Source organism: Onychostoma macrolepis, chromosome 01 (assembly GCF_012432095.1).
Source record: "Onychostoma macrolepis isolate SWU-2019 chromosome 01, ASM1243209v1, whole genome shotgun sequence".
In the NCBI taxonomy this organism is placed as follows: Eukaryota; Metazoa; Chordata; class Actinopteri; order Cypriniformes; family Cyprinidae; genus Onychostoma; species Onychostoma macrolepis.
Window position 1 is genome coordinate 23,160,543 of NC_081155.1, and position 17,026 is coordinate 23,177,568.

Consider the following 17,026-nt stretch of genomic DNA (forward strand, 5'->3'; position numbering starts at 1 on the left):
ATACAATTTATGTAATGTAATGTGTGTATGTGTGTGTGTGTGTGTGTGTGTGTGTGTGTGTGTGTGTGTGTATGTATGTATGTATACAGGTGCTGGTCATATAATTAGAATATCATCAAAAAGTTGATTTATTTCACTAATTCCATTCAAAAAGTAAAACTTGTATATTATATTCATTCATTACACACAGACTGATATATTTCAAATGTTTATTTCTTTTAATTTTGATGATTAGAGCTTACAGCTCATGAAAGTCAAAAATCAGTATCTCAAAATATTAGAATATTTACATTTGAGTTGGAATAAATGACCATCCCTACAGTATAAATTCTGGGTATCTCTTGTTCTTTGAAACCACAATAATGGGGAAGACTGCTGACTTGGCAATGATCCAGAAGACGAACATTGACACCCTCCACAAAGAGGGTAAGTCACAGAAGGTCATTACTGAAAGGTGTGGCTGTTTACAGAGTGCTGTATCAAAGCATATTAAATGCAAAGTTGACAGGAAGGAAGAATTTAGGTAGGAAAAGGTGCACAAGCAACAGGGATGACCGCAAGCTTGAGAATACAGTCAAGCAAAGCCGATTCAAACACTTGTGAGAGCTTCACAAGGAGAGAACTGAAGCTGGAGTCAGTGCATCAAGAGTCACCACGCTCAGACGTGTTCAGGAAAAGGGCTACCAAGCCACTTCTGAACCAGAGACAACGTCAGAAGCATCTTACCTGGGCTGTGGAGAAAAAGAACTGGACTGTTGCTCAGTGGTCCAAAGTCCTCTTTTCAGATGAAAGTAAATTTTACATTTCATTTGGAGATCAAGGTCCCAGAGTCTGAAGGAAGAGTGGAGAGGCACAGAATCCATGTTGCTTGAAGTCCAGTGTGAAGTTTCCACAGTCAGTGATGATTTGGGCTGCCATGTCATCTGCTGGTGTTGGTCCACTGTGTTTTCTGAAGTCCACAGTCAACGCAGCCATCTACCAGGAAATTTTAGAGCACTTCATGCTTCCTTCTGTTGACAAGCTTTATGGAGATGCTGATTTCATTTTCCAGCAGGACTTGGCACCTGCCCACACTGCCAAAGGTACCAAAAGCTGGTTCAATGACCATAGTGTTACTGTGCTTGATTGGCCAGCAAACTCGCTTGACCTGAACCCCATAGAGAATCTATGGGGTATTGTCAAGAGGAAGATGAGAGACACCAGACCCAACAATGCAGATGAGCTGAAGGCCACTATCAGAGCAACCTGGGCTCTCATAACACCTGAGCAGTGCCACAGACTGATCGACTCCATGCCACGCCACATTGCTGCAGTAATTCAGGCAAAACGAGCCCCAACTAAGTATTAAGTGCTGTACATGCTCATACTTTTCATTTTCATACTTTTCAGTTGGCCAAGATTTCTAAAAATCCTTTCTTTGTATTGGTCTTAAGTAATATTCTAATATTTTGAGATACTGATTTTTGACTTTCATGAGCTGTAAGCTCTAATCATCAAAATTAAAAGAAATAAACATTTGAAATATATCAGTCTGTGTGTAATGAATGAATATAATATACAAGTTTCACTTTTTGAATGGAATTAGTGAAATAAATCAACTTTTTGATGATATTCTAATTATATGACCAGCACCTGTATATATACAGCTGTTCAAAAGATTTTTAATGTTTTTTAATGAAATTTATTTCAGTGATGCAAATCAGAATTTTCTTTAGCCTTTACGCCAATCTTCAGTGTCACATAGTTATAATCCTTCAGAAATCATTCTAATATGTTGATTTATTATCAATGCTATTCTTTTTAGCTTTCTATTCAAAGAATCCTGAACAAAATGTCACAGGTTCCAAAAAAATTATAAAAAATTATATTATATTATATTTATAAAAATAACCTCTGACAAGGAGAAGAGTGAAAACTCCTCAACTCCCCACTCCTACCGAACATCTGAACATAATGAAACAAATGCACATTGATGGATCTTCTTCCGTCTGTTCTGCAAAATGTCAACAAATGAATCATTCGCAAATGGACGTCGCTCATTGCCCAGAGAAAAGTAGACGGCGCGTTTGGAATAAATTGAAGCATTTTTAACTTGTATTGCATTAAGATAAAGCAATACAGTTGGAGTTATATTAATAATGTCCTGGCTCTTCCAAGCTTTATAATGGCTGTGAACGATGATCAAGATTTTGAGGCAAACTTAAGTGCATAAATCCGTCATTAAAAGTGCTTCACATGGCTCCGAGGGGTTAATAAAGGCCTTCTGAAGTGAATCAATGCATTTGTGCAAGAAAAATATCCATATTTCTCTCATACATCTCTCATGAACGTATGTGTATACGACAGTTAGCGGAAGCTAGAGATCGCAGTTCATGAAGTTTTAAATATGGATATTATTTTAACACAAACGCATCGATTCTGCTCATAAGGCCTTTATTAACCCCCAAGAGCCTTTTTAAGACAGATTTATGCACTTTTACTGAACTTCATAACTCCATTCACTGCCACTATAAAGCATGGAAGAGCCAGGACATTTTTTAATATAACTCTGATTGGATTTGTCTGAAAGAAGAAAGTCATATATACCTAGGATGGCTTGATGGTAAGTAAATCATGGGGTAATTTTCATTTTTGGGAGTACTATCCCTTTAAGAGACTGTGTTCAAAGATAATTTAGCTGTGAATTCATTATAATTTGATACCAATTTTTTTAATTTGCTGGTATCAACTACTAACTTCTGGGTATTGTTACAATCTCTAGTATTGAGAAAAACTCAACATATATATTTTTTATTAATCTGTATCTGTTTTATTATCAGTTTCTAATCATCATAATAATAATAATAATTAATTATTATTTATACATTTTAATTAAAGTATTTAACTTATTAATTTGAATTATTATAGAATATATTATTATTACTAACAATAATAATAATAATAATAATTATTGATATTTTAGAAAACTTCACAGAACAGTCAAAGTATGGTTGTTCACATTAAGTAGGCCCACTAAGAATTAAGTAGAAACCACTAAATCACACCAAGGACTAATTAGATTGTATTAGTCACTTTTGGAACTAGGCTAACCAAAACAATGTAGTCACCAACCTGATTCACAAGAGGTGATGCAGGACTGGAAGGAGCGACATGGTGTTTTTGATTTGCATCTTTTCCTGCAGAGCTGCAGTCCAGCGTTAATGTGATTTGGCCATGGCCATATTGGCTAATGGTAAAAGAGGTTCCCTCTCTCCATTAACCGGGCTTTAATATGGCTGCTCTCAGGAAGCCCACGAGTTACATAAGAGACATTTCAAAAACAATTCCAACCTCTTCCGATCTCTTCCACTTCTGGTCACGAGACTGCAAAGCCAGTAAACACATCAGTGAGCGCACTAATGCACACACAAAACCGCAAACGCTCATAAATGGACTGCAGAACAAGAGAGAGTCCTCTTCGAGCAACACCAGAGGAAAAACTCAATATAAATACTACGGTTCTTCCAAAACAGGATACCGTCTGGCAGACCAAACTGGAAAGAGTCAGCAGCATAAAGCAGCATCATTCCAACAGCTTGTCTTGTATTTACCTGTTGAGGTTGACTGTTGCTAGTCCCGAGTGTTTGGCAAACTGATCTTGCCCCTGTGGTGTTGATGTTCTGATTATATGGAAGTTCTGTCTCACTTTTGCTCCACAGCTAGTCTGCAACTCCCTACTCCAATAACCCCTGACCTACAGGAAGTAGACACAATAGACTGAAAATAACGAGAGGCCACCCCCCCCCCTCCTCCTTTCTCCCTCTCTTCTTTTTCCTACACTCCACCTTCCCTTAGATGACAACAACAGCCTTTTCTACACGGTGAAGAAGAAAGGCTGCAGCCACTCCAGTGATACCTGTCGAGACTCCGCGCTTTGCTCTGTATCTCCGCCAGGATTGCACAAGAGCTCACTGGGTCTTCTCCATACACGACAAGACAGAGCCAAAACAATATACCTATTAGAAAGAACATTCTGCTTTGATACAAATTCTCTGTACATAAAGTTCACTATTCCTCTCTGTAAGTTGTAATTGGGTGCAATTAATAATAATGAGGTTATAATTTATTATACAATTGCTACAGTGAAATACTACATTTAAGTACTGAGTAATATTAATTAACAACATGTACCTATAGGGTAACAATAACTACGGTTATTTAATGTAATTATGAATAGTTTACTGTTATTACTATTATAAGTGCATGTAACACTGTAAAATAAAAATCATGTCAAAATAATATTTTAACTGTCTAAGAACTCTCGGTTTAAGAATTGAATAAATTGTGATAAATATAGCTAACAAGTTAATAAATACTATACTACACTACTGCTCAAAAGACTGGGATCAGTAAGTTTTTCATTGATATTTTTGGAAAATGTATACTTTTATTCAGCAAGGACATATTCAATTGATCATAAGCGATATTAAAGCAACTTATAAGGTTACAAAAGATTAATATAAAAGTAAATGCTGTTCTTTTGAACTATCTATTAATCAAAGTACCCTGGAAAAAAAATATCAGACAAAAATATTAAGAAGCAAAATTGATGGTAGTAAGAAATGTTTCTTGAGCAGCAAATTAGCATATCAGAATCATTTCTGAAGGATCACGTGACACTGAAGGCTGGAGTAATGGCTGGGATTCAAATGAGTATATATAATATTTATGTAAAATATACACAATATTACTGTTTTACTGTATTATTTTCTGTTTTATTACTGTATTTTTTATTAATTAAATGCAGCCTTGATGAACATAAGAGACTTTAACATAAAAAAAAAAATCTTGCAGACAGCAAGCTTTTGCAAGGTAGTGTAGCCTGTTTTTTTCCAGCCAGATAACACGAAAACCTGAATACTTGTTAATGGGCAAAGATGCATTTTGCATAACAAGTACTATTAGAATGTACTAGCAAGATCCAGCCCTACTAAAAAAAAAAGTACTGGCAAAGTTTTGTAAGATCACAGCAGAATTCATACAACTTTGTGAGTGAGCGTGTGTGTGAGCGTGTGTGTGTGTGTGAGCGTGTGTGTGTGTGTGTGTGTGTGTGTGTGTGTGTGTGCACACTTGCAGTCTTTCTCACTTCTCTCCAGTAGCCTCTTGTGATAATATATGTCATCCCAGTCACCCGACATAATCCAATCTCAGGCCAAGGCTAACCACAGCAAAATCACATTTAGTGCAGAGACTAGAATTTATTTGGGCCAAATCTAATTGTCCCTATATACCTAAAGAAGCGAGAGGTACAGGAAATGGAGCCATGGCATAGTGGAGATAAGGAAAAAGAGGCCACATCCCGGAGCATCCTTCACACGCTTCTCTTGCACTGATTAGATAAGTCCCAAACAATACCACGTCTGATGTTTGTCATTCAGTTATTTATGATTGCCATATAACTCCGCAGCAAAGGAAGACTTCTTAAGTAGCAAATAAAATGCATGAGTGACTTGAGCATTAGGGACCCCAAGGACTGTGAAAGGTGTGGGTCGCTGGACAGAAGACTTCTGATCAGCGTTTTCTACGATAATCTCATCTACACCTTAACACCAGAACTGGATCAAGAGAGCCTATAAACGGCTATGCACTTGAGACAACTCTACAGACAACTGAGAATAATTTCAGCAGTGCATTATGATTTTTAAGTATATTGTATAAATTAAAAAAAACATTAATATTGAATACATTAGGCCTACATGTTAAATTATTGCACATTTCAAGTTATAAAGACTAAATAACCGCTAAATAATTTTATACCGTTATATCTGTATGTATCTATACTCACAGCATTTTTGAAGTCTGACTTGAAGAAAATAATTATTACTGGCGATAAACACTAAATACTCAATTAAAAAAAAATATTGTATCGCAATTTTGTATGTACTTTGGGTTTCACTTTATTTTATGGTGGCCTTGTTACAATGTAACAGTACATTTAAGTACTGAGTGATATATGTAATGTGTTTTTACTATGGGTGTCAACGTTAACGCGTTAACGCATGCGATTAATCAAAAAAATGTAATGCGTTAATTTTTTTTTACGCAAATTAATCGTTTGATAAGGTTTGACCCCAACTTCTTCCCGTCATCGCAGCGCGGAAGGTTACCTATCAGCGAACCAGTGTTGCCAGGGTAGCGTTAGCGACACAAGTGGGCTATTTTTAAAATACAGTCGCGGGAAAAATTATATACATTTAAATAGAGCCGTGGGTTGCGGATTTTTGGCCTACTTTTATAAATGTACCGCAGCCACCCAAAGTGTATATAGATAAATAAAAATAAAAATAGATCCTTTTACTAATGTGTATTATACTTGGAATGTATCCCTGGCAACTTAAGAACGGAGAGGCGGTTGTAACATCACAAACAATGTGAGTTTCAGCCAGAGCAGCAGAAATAAACATGACAACAGCCACTATAGATTATAAGATAATAAACACACGATTACGATAGGATATTTGTATGTGATTTTCTTGATTTGAATGTGTACATCTGAAATGCTAATTTGAGCAGTGACATAAAAGGCTATAAATAGCATATTTTAACAACTGTAAACGACCAAATTCCACATGTGATCGCAAAAGGAAGTCATTACAAACACTCGATGGTGGTTTGAAGTGAGTTCTGAGGAAAAGTGTACTATTAATCTCACAAATTGTCTTATGAAGCATGATGCTAATATTAGCTCTAATGCAACTGCAGAACAGGTCAAATTCTTCTTCATAATGTATTTTGTCATAATACTTCACGTAAGGTCGCAAGAAAATGTTTTGTTGTATTTATTTAGAAATACTTTTGATAGTAGTTGGGTAAATGTATACTGGGATTGAAGGGATGTGGCTTGGTAAACGTTTTATTGGCAGTTTCAAATTACAGACTCATTGTCAAACATGTTAAATGTTTACTATAGTCATAACAGTAAATTATGCAGAATTACATGCAACTAACATTAGTATAAACTAGTGCTGTCAATCGATTAATACATTTAATCGTGTTAAATCACAGTCATGGACTGTGATTAATAATGATTCATCACAATTTTAAAATACTAGGATTTACCTGTAAATGTGTTGAAATAAAGAAATGCAAGAAAAACTAGTTTAAGGAAACAGAACCTTTCACACTTCCGCCAGGTATGAGACATCATTTTTTTCATGTTATTAAACCCAGTGTAATTAAAAAAATTCTAAATTGATATCAAGTTACTTGGAATAAATGAAAGAAAAATATTAAGATCCTTGATACAATAAATCACATTAACAGTTAGACATTAAAAATAAAAACTTTTTGTGGCTGTGTGCACACATAAATTACAGTCTTGTTAAAGTCCGAGCAGGTGGTAAAGGGTGAGAGGTGTGTACAACACATGATTTCAGCCCATTAGAGCAGTGACCCCCTACAGAGAACATCGTGTACTGGAGCAGACTGGGAGAAAACATGCCTGCAAGTCACTTGTTAACATATGTGATGATTTAATTAGCATACCCTTAATTAGCATACCCTGGACCACAAAACCAGTCTTAAGTATCAGTTTTTCGAAATTGAGATTTATACATCATCTGAAAGCTGAATAAATAAGCTTTCCATCGATGTAAGGTTTGTTAGGATCAGACAATATTTGGACGAGATACAACTATTTGAAAATCTGGAATCTGAGGGTGCAAAAATAAATCGAAATATTGAGAAAATCGCCTTTAAAGTTGTCCAAATGAAGTTCTTAGCAATGTATATTACTAATCAAAAATTAAGTTTTTATAAATTTATGGTAAGAAATTTACAAAATATCTTCATGGAACGTGATCTTTACTTAATATCCTAATGATTTTTGGCATAAAAGAAAAATGTATAATTTTGACCCATACAATGTATTTTTGGCTATTGCTACAAATATACCCCAGTGACTTAAGACTGGTTTTGTAGTCCAGGGTCACATATGGGAATGGAGATGGACATTAACTTTCTCTGAACATTATGACATAACTTTTTTTAGTTGTAGCACTGATTGTGATTTATCAGTTTTAATTATAATATTTCCTGACATTTTAGGTAAAAAATAAATAAATAAATAAAAATTGTGCTGATCTTGCCACATGTATCACCAGTATAACGATATTTGTGTTGTTAATAGACACAATGTAAACAGCAGGCTGTGCTGAACAAACACTTATTTTGTCTTTCCCTTCTCGCTGATTCTATAGATAAAGACAGTGCACTTCATAACAGCCTCTCCCCATGTACCACTCAAATGAGTTTGCCACAGTTAAAAGTAGGGAAGGGCTGGGCACAAAGTAACACTTTTTGACTTTCTCAAATTGTGTAAATCCACATAGGATTAAGAGTATAATTTTTTTTATCCACAGTAATTTCACACTTGCCTAGTACAAATATGTTGCTTTGTTTAATAATTACAGTGTATACGTTTTTCTTTATTTAGCCTCAAAAATTGGAAGTGAAATGTGACAACATGCCCCGTAGGTGGGGTACATTGTAACATCTGAGGGGCACATTGTAACCATGACCATATGACAGCTAAAAATGTTATCTGATTTCATGAAAAAAAATATACAAGACAAACAAAAATTTTGTCAATAAAATAATCATTTATTTCAAATTAAATAATGGAGATTTTTAAGGCCCACATAAACGAGCCAAAATGCTTTACATGTCTTGAAATAATAATTTCTGAACATTAAACATTGACTGTCAGTCTTTATGCACCCATTTCTCATTAAAATGTATCAAAGTAAACAGTGTGAATTACATCGCTAATGTCATAGAATAGCACGGCAGGGCAGATTGTAACACAGTGTTACAACGTACCCCATCTGCGCAACTGGAATTTAAAACCGGTCAGTGTCTTCTGCTAGTTATTGAAGCATTAAAAAATAATCTAAACTGATAAATAACAGATGGGAGATTAAAATAATATCAGATTTGTCTCATTTTAAATGAGTAATAAAAACTGAGATGAAAAATGTACTTAAGCCATAAATATAATTTTACTATGGTAAAATACATTTTCAGCGATTTGTAAGATCACAGCAGAATTCATACAACTTTGTGAGTGAGCGTGTGTGTGTGTGTGTGTGTGTGTTTTCTCTATATAAATGTTGATATGGTAACTAGTAAATACTGTAAATTTGGTTATGCTAGCATGTGTGGAAATATTTAAACCACATGTGTTGCAACTAACCCTGTGTTACTTTGTGCCCCGCACTCCCCTAGTTCAGTGAATACACAAAAGCTGTCTGTGGTTCACCATCACTTGCACTGAAGCACTGTATGACGTGTTATGATAAGAGACTTCTGAAGGACAACTAAACTGTGACTGCTATACTACAGTGCGCTTGTCAAAGTAGAAACCAGGTCACTGATCAATAGCTATTAACCTAATGTAAAGTTCACTCAGGCTTCTGATAGATACACAGACACTTCTATGTATAATAAAGTACAGTCTTGCTAACAATTTTTGGACATACACCATTGTAGTAAGTAGTAGGGGTGGGGCAATAAATCGATATGGCGATATATCGCGATCCTTCTCCATGTGACACGAGAATCGATATCTGGCACCAAATATAGATATATGCTATATGTTTATGGAGATTAAAACTAAAAAACTGCCCCGGAACAGCTATCAGCGTGGACCATAGGCACCGATCACGTTATTATTGCAGAGCGCATATTCAGTTCATGAGTCGCCTAACCTCTCCGCTCAGATCGCGGGTGGATTTCCCTCACTATTTGAGTGAGAGAGAGTGCCGCCGGTGCATCCAGTTTTATGTGAACATAACTGGGTGCTCTCTCTCAGATATTACAAGTGCGTGTTATGCAGTGTGAACAGTGGGCACCGACCGACAGAAACATAAATCTGCACCTATGGCATGGAGGACGAAACTAAACCTTGTCAGAGCCACAATGCGGCGTAGAAGTGTGCAGTGTGTGCTTGCCGCACATCTACATTTGAAATAATGAACCTGAGAGCACAAAAGACGCGATGTGAATCGCTATTTCTTTGTGTGGGGCTCCGTTTTTATGATGAGAGGAGCAGAAAGGTTGAGAAAGCATTCCAGGTAAATTTTGAAATGTACCAGATTTATATTATATCGATCTATCTATCTAGTTTTTTTTTGTTGTTTTTTTCTGTTTAATAAGCAGTTAAATGTGTTTGTTTACACAGAGCAAATTTAATTTAGCCTACTCAACACTTCTTTTTGCTGTTTTCTAACAGTTTGGACTTGAATAAAGAAAGAAAACTTGCTCTTTTTTTTTGCACAGGCATTTTGTTTAGACAGATATCGTGATGTATCATTATAGGATTTTCTAGAAATATATAGATTATCGCGAAATCGCTGTATCGTGATATTATTGTTATCGTGAGCCATGTATCGTGATTATATCGTATTGTGAGGTACCCTACGATTCCCACCCCTAGTAAGAAGTTAGAATTTAAAGTATCCTGGAGTAGATTTCAGAGCAGCATTAGCAGTGCTCCTGTGGCTGAAAGATTTTTTTTTTTTTTTAAAGTAGCTACATTATAAAATAGTTGATTTGTCTAATTGTGCTTTAGAGTAACTAAAGTTCAAATCCCAGCTTGTTATCCACTATGATCCTATTCACCCTTTCTCTGACTATCCTGTTTGAGTAATAAATAAATTAGTAATCAATTTAGTAATAAATCTTAAAAAAAATGTGTTTTAGGGTTTCACGACCCTTTAATAAACAATTTAAAAATCTAGCATATTAGGATGTTTTTGTTTGTTAACTATGGTTATAATTTGGTTGTAAATTTATATTTAAAAAATAAAAATAAAAAAGTAATAAACCTTATGATGTGTCTACATTACTTTAAAAATAATCACTAAATTGATGAATTGTGACTTTTTATTTATCCACGTGTCAGTTATTGCAATGTAAAAATACAATATAATACAATAAATACAATTATTAAAATATCTGGAGTATATCTGTAGTATAAATATCTTTCATTTTACAAGCAATGAGACTTTTGTAGGTGTTTTTTTTTAAGCCTATATACATCAAATAGTTAGCCAATTTCATGCTTTGGATAGCTTTTTACAGCATACTGAAAACCATTTTCGTGACTTTATTTAATTATTCTGTATAAAAGCCCAACTTTTCCTCAACAATTTGTGATTTAATTCACTCTGCTCGATCGCTTTTGCTATACGCTGTTCATATAATGCTAATATCCAGCAAACCCTGATGTGTTTTTATATAACAATGCAACTGACTGTCTAGCGGCTAAGAAAGTACTGTTCAATAATATCATTATATCGGCCAATACATTAGTCTAATTGGCCAATATATCATGCCTGAACACTTGCAACACTTAGAGACTAATATGTATAATAATGCGGACATTTAAAAACAAAGGCACAAAAGTTTGCAAGCGTATTTACGAGAGTGTGTACCCTTTATAAGGCCATCTAAAAGACATTTCAAAGGTTACGGATTACGTCTAAGCACTAGCTGTGGAACACCAAGTGGTAAGGCATGGGCTAGTCATCTGACCAAGATGGTGAGAAACAAAGGGGCATGACATCAACAAACTCAGAATACGCAAACAGGGTAGGCACACTCTTTTCTTCAGTTCCCTCTATCCCTGCTCTTTGATCCAAGGGGGCGATAGTTACGCTGGCTTGAAAAGGTCAGCGGGGTGGCACTTTGCCTTCATGACTCAACTGCCCTCCTCCCCGATCCCTTTTCCTTTCCATCTAATCGCTCTCAAAGTCACATGTCTCCGACAAAGCTGCGTCATTCACATTCAACACATTCTTCTGGCCTTGGCAGCCTCTCTTCACATGACTGGAGCACTGCTTAGGTCTCGCCGATCGCCTGCCCAAACAATTCCCTCTTTTTTAGTACCCAAAACACCCTGTGCACAGGACAGCAGGGTCAAGAACGGACAGCGACCTCCAAGACTCAGGTGTCAGGAAGAAAACCCACACAAGACTTTAGTTTTTCAGCTTGTTTGGCTAGTACACCAAAGATAAACATGACAGCTAGAAAAGGTGGTAACACTTTAGTATAAGGACCAATTCTCACTATTAACTATTTGCTTATTGACATGCCTATTATTAACGTACTGGCTGTTTATTAATACTTATAAAGCACATATTCTGCATGACCATATTATCACTAATCCTACCCAATACCTAAACTTAACAACTACCTTACTAACTATTAATAAGCAGCAAATTAAGAGTTTCTGGAGGCAAAATTCATAGTTAATGGTTTGTTAATAGTGAGAATTGGACATTAAAATATAGTGTGACCGAAAAGGCTGTAAATATGCAAACCACAAAATCCAGTTTTCACACCTTTCGAACAAAATCGTAGAAATTCATTTCCAAAACCTTTCTTTGTTATGCATAAAAACACAGCAACTTCACTCAAACTAATTTTTTCATATTTCATAACTAAAAGTATTCATATTGAACATTTACATATTCCATGTATTATTTATTTTTTTCTAGGCCTATTTTAAAATTCCCTGATATTTCCATGACCATGAGAACTCTAAAAATCATACACCAAAGAACACTGCAAGTTGCAACATAACAGATATTTTCTTCTTTATTTTGATGTTTATCCAAGTGAAATTATAAACTTGGTTCTATCCATCAGTTGTTGATTGCAGTAGATTGTAAGAAAAAGGTGACGTTTAAGCACACTTTTTTTTTTTGCAAACATCCAGCACACATCACCAGAGAGAAGGTGCATTTTAATGAAAAAGGTCAAATAAAAAATAAAAACATGCATGGATAAATCAGACATAAGATCAATAACATGCATTTATATAATAGACAAGGTGAAATTAAAATTTAATAAAATATAAGTTATTTCTGAAGGACACAAAGTTAAAATGCATAATTTCTGTGCAGCTGGCATCAAACATTTCCAAACAGGTTTTGGGAACACTCTCTAATGGTTTCCACTGGATGGTCAAACAGACAGTCCCATGCCAACTCATTGTTTGAGCCACTGCTGTTTTGGGCTCTCAAACAAACACTAATGTTTTGATAATGTCACGGAGCGTCACGGTGTCTACATGTTTTAAGGAAATCATCCTACAAAATGGCTCGCTTACAGTTTTTCCATTAAACTGAGAAAGGTGAAAGCAAAGCAACACCGAATAAATTTAAGCTTTCACACATGCAGCAGATGCAAATTTAAATTGGGTGGGGAAAATATGTCAATGGTCATCATCAAACAGAGAATATAATAACCCAATGAATGGTTCAGGTTCCAAAGTCAAGCATACACACTCCGCAGTTAAAACACCTGCAGGCTGTAAGCACCTGCTCATATAGAGACCACAACAGAAACTCTAGAGCCACTCGTCTGCAGTGTAAGCCAGGTGTCTTTCTCCAAAACCAGTCAGATCAACAAAACGTGCAATGAGGAAATGAAAGGAACCCATACTGACCTTGAGAGCTGAGCAGATTTACTGGAGTGAAACTTAATCCAAAGTTCTCGGAAAAAAGGATAAATGAACTAATAATTAGAAATCAAATGAAGACTGGAAACAAGACATCCCGAATCAGCACTTCTGGAGTGGACAAGGTGTCCACACCACTGCATTCACATCAGAAACAAGCCTGTGGTCTGCATGGTCTATATTGAAGGTCTTTTTGCTTCTCACAGCTATACACATGAACACTATCTCTGTTGGCATGATGCCAGGCTGGAGATACCAAGCCACATTGAACAGCCCTTCTAATGCAATCAGGAGAGAGAGCACTCTCACAGACTGTCGCTGAGAGCTCACTCGCAACGAGGGGGAAGGGTAGTCCAATGCAATCCAGGCCCCAGCAGACTCACGGTAACCTGAGAAATTACACGGGGCGGCGGCGGCATTTCACAGCTTGTCTCCAGCCTGACCCCTCCTACACACAAGTAGCCCACTGTGATCTTGAGTAGGGACAGGGAGAGGCTGGGAATCATTTAGTCCGAAACCTAGAAGCCCCTCGTCCACCTCTTTATTGTTCAAACACCATAACTGGTCTTAACCATTTTAAATAGGTAACAGTTTACAATAAGTTTCAACTTGATAAAGAGTTTAGTTTATTCAAAAATGAAAGTCATTTACTGTTATCATTTACTTACCACCAAATGAGTTTCTGTTACAGTTAGAGTTGAGTTTCCATTTACCATATTTAATACACTCTTGCATGTGTGTGTGGGTCAGTGTTTAAATGTGAATAAGAGCTGTTTATCATATAAAGCAATTGTGTCTCTTCAGATGGCTTGGATTGCATTATTCATACTTTTTACAAGCTCTTTATGAACTTTTTAAAGTGTCAAAGTTTTGGACTTGGAGGGACAGAAATCTCAGGTTTCATTAGAAATACCTTAATTTGTGTCTCAAATATAAAAGTCTTATGGGTTTGGAAAGACATGAGGGAGAATAAAGTATAAAAATGTTCACTTCTCTATTTTGTCTTTTTTTTATTAATCTAGGTTAATCTTAATTTTTAAATATACTGTTGTTCATTGTTAATTCATTCATAATAAATTAACTGATGTTAAAAATGTAATATGTAGGATATGTTTTGTGTTTAATTGTTCAGTATTGCTTATTGTTAGCTCAAGGTACCTAATGCATAAACTTAAAGTGTTACCAAAACCCACCAATACCATTTTAATATGAATAGTAAAGCAGGAATCACTACCATAAACCAGCATGTCGTGCAATTTCAGGCTACTATTTTGCTTTCTAATTGTGCATTAACATCCCTATTCCTACATATTATTAGTGCATTAATGAAGATTTCTGTGCAAGCATGGAAAAACAATTTTGATTTGTTTAGTAATATAGTACACAAAAAGAGTCTGTCATGTGAGAATGCAGAGAAGCCAAATTTTTGGTTATGGCCATTGGCCAAGAATTTATTTCATTTTGGTGTAGCACAATAAACTAATCCAGGTTGCATATCTCTGATGTAATATTCACAGGGCACACATGTTTTCTTTTACAGTAAATTTGGATTATTATGTCAGTCATTCTGGAGTATCACTACAATAGCCAAAACTGATTCTTCAATGATCCCACACGGGTCTGTTTTTCCAGCGCAGGTCCTGCAGCCTACTCATTTCGCTCCCTCTCCAACACCTCCTCTTAATGTACTCAGGCCCATAACTAGGCTTTACTCCAAATAAAGAAAAGAGAAAGATAGAAAAAGAGCTTCCTACAGCCATCTGGGAAGCATCAGCAGCGGTAGCACAGCAGCACAGGAAATGGTCGCCATGCTGCTGTCAGGCAGCTCAGTCTGCAAGAGAACGACACGTCAGAAGTGCAGCTGAAGAGAAAGCAGGAGAAAGACCGAGAGACAGCGCAAGGGGGCAGATGAGGAGCCTCACAAACTTACACTCCTGTGCATCATGGGACTCTGAGGCTCTGAAACAAACCTTGTAAAGTGTATATCTATACTTTTCCCCATGTTAATACAGTATATTATTACAGTCTAAGATGTGCTTAAGCTAAGGGATTGGCCTAAAATAAAATCATTTTATACTGCAACCTTTTAATAATAATAATAATAATAATAATAAAACTATTAAAAACATATGAATACTGATATAACATACCAGTTGAGAAATGCAATAAAACACGATGTTTAGTTTGTTATATTTCAATATTCCAGAGAATATTATTCAGTGAATTAACATTATCCAGTGAATTATTCTTCACTCTTTAGCCTATTAAACAGCTTATAAACCTAAAACTGTAGTTTAAAATGAAGTTATGACTCCTGTCCTTTATTTATTTTCTCCATTTGAAAATGAGATATTCTACATTTATTTAGCTTATTGTTAAATCAGTGTTGCCGCTGATGCTTTTTATAAATAAAATGTTTTTATTGTTGTAATATTAAATTCACAACAAATATTAAGATTAAATTTAACATGAAAGACTATTAATTTTCAACCTTTTTTTTTCCTCTCTTTTTTTTTTTTTTAAGATGACAAAAGAGAAAAAAACAAAGTGAAGTATGGACTTACTTCACTCAGTTATGTATTTACTTTATAACAGTAAATAAATATTGGTTCTGCATATCGGTTATCCGGCACATAAACACACAAATAATTGGTATCAATATCGGTCGATCACTATTATCACTATCTTTAAAATTAATTAAATATTAATAGTTACAAATTTTATATCTAAAGGTGCCATAGAATGCATTGACACAATATTTTAAATTGTTCTCTGATATCTACATAGAAGGTATGTAGCTTAGGTAAGGGCAAAAAATCTCCAGAAACAGTGTATTTACAACCCTAGGGTTTCTCCCTGTCTGTTATTGGCTTCTTTGGAAGGGTCATGAATAATAATGAGCTCTGCTCTGATTGGCTGTTTCACAGTGCGGCTCATTTCAGTAGCTTACAGCAGAAAGGAAACACAGGGAGGAAAATATATATTTCAATACTTTCTCTTGCAGTTATATCTTCGGGTAATTATACTGTATATAAAATGCGGGCATCAGGGAGCTGCTATTAATATGCAGGGCACTGAAACTGCTTTTGAACGATCAGTCGATCGCGTTATAGTTTCACTTTCGCTTTTGAGATTCGCGATCGCACGAACTCTGCTCATACTATGGAGCGGCAGTACTTACCACACATTTTACAAGATCAGATGCTTGTCAGTAGTGCTCAGGATCTGTAAATCTTTCGCCATCATCCTCAGTCATCTCTCCTTACTCTGTTTATGTGGTAAGTGAAATCTTATGTACTGTAATGCAACAGACTACTGCTAACAAGCTAACCACGTCCCTTTAGTGGCTCGCGTTATTTTATTAGAACGCGTTATTTGCTTTCCGTGCCTTTCTGAATACAGACACCAACCCATCCCTGCACTTCACATCCCCTGCACAGCCTGGAACATAACATTTATTTCCATGATCTGCCATTTTTGCTGTTGTCCTCACTTGTTTCTTTACAATACCTGCAGAACTTC

General features: G+C 35.7%; 1 protein-coding gene across 8 annotated transcripts in view; it reads right to left on the reverse strand.

The window, feature by feature from the left end:
* The window catches only part of gab1 (GRB2-associated binding protein 1), a 93,982-nt gene that overhangs the window by 60,546 nt on the left and 16,410 nt on the right, over window positions 1-17,026 (reverse strand). Inside the window, exon 1 of one of the 8 annotated variants that reach the window (XM_058773041.1) lies at window positions 13,493-13,828. The exons of the other annotated variants lie outside the window; for them this stretch is intronic. The gene's annotated coding sequence lies outside the window, so the exon portion shown is untranslated. Of the gene's footprint in view, window positions 1-13,492; window positions 13,829-17,026 lie in introns of those variants that run through there. 8 annotated transcript variants of the gene reach the window in all.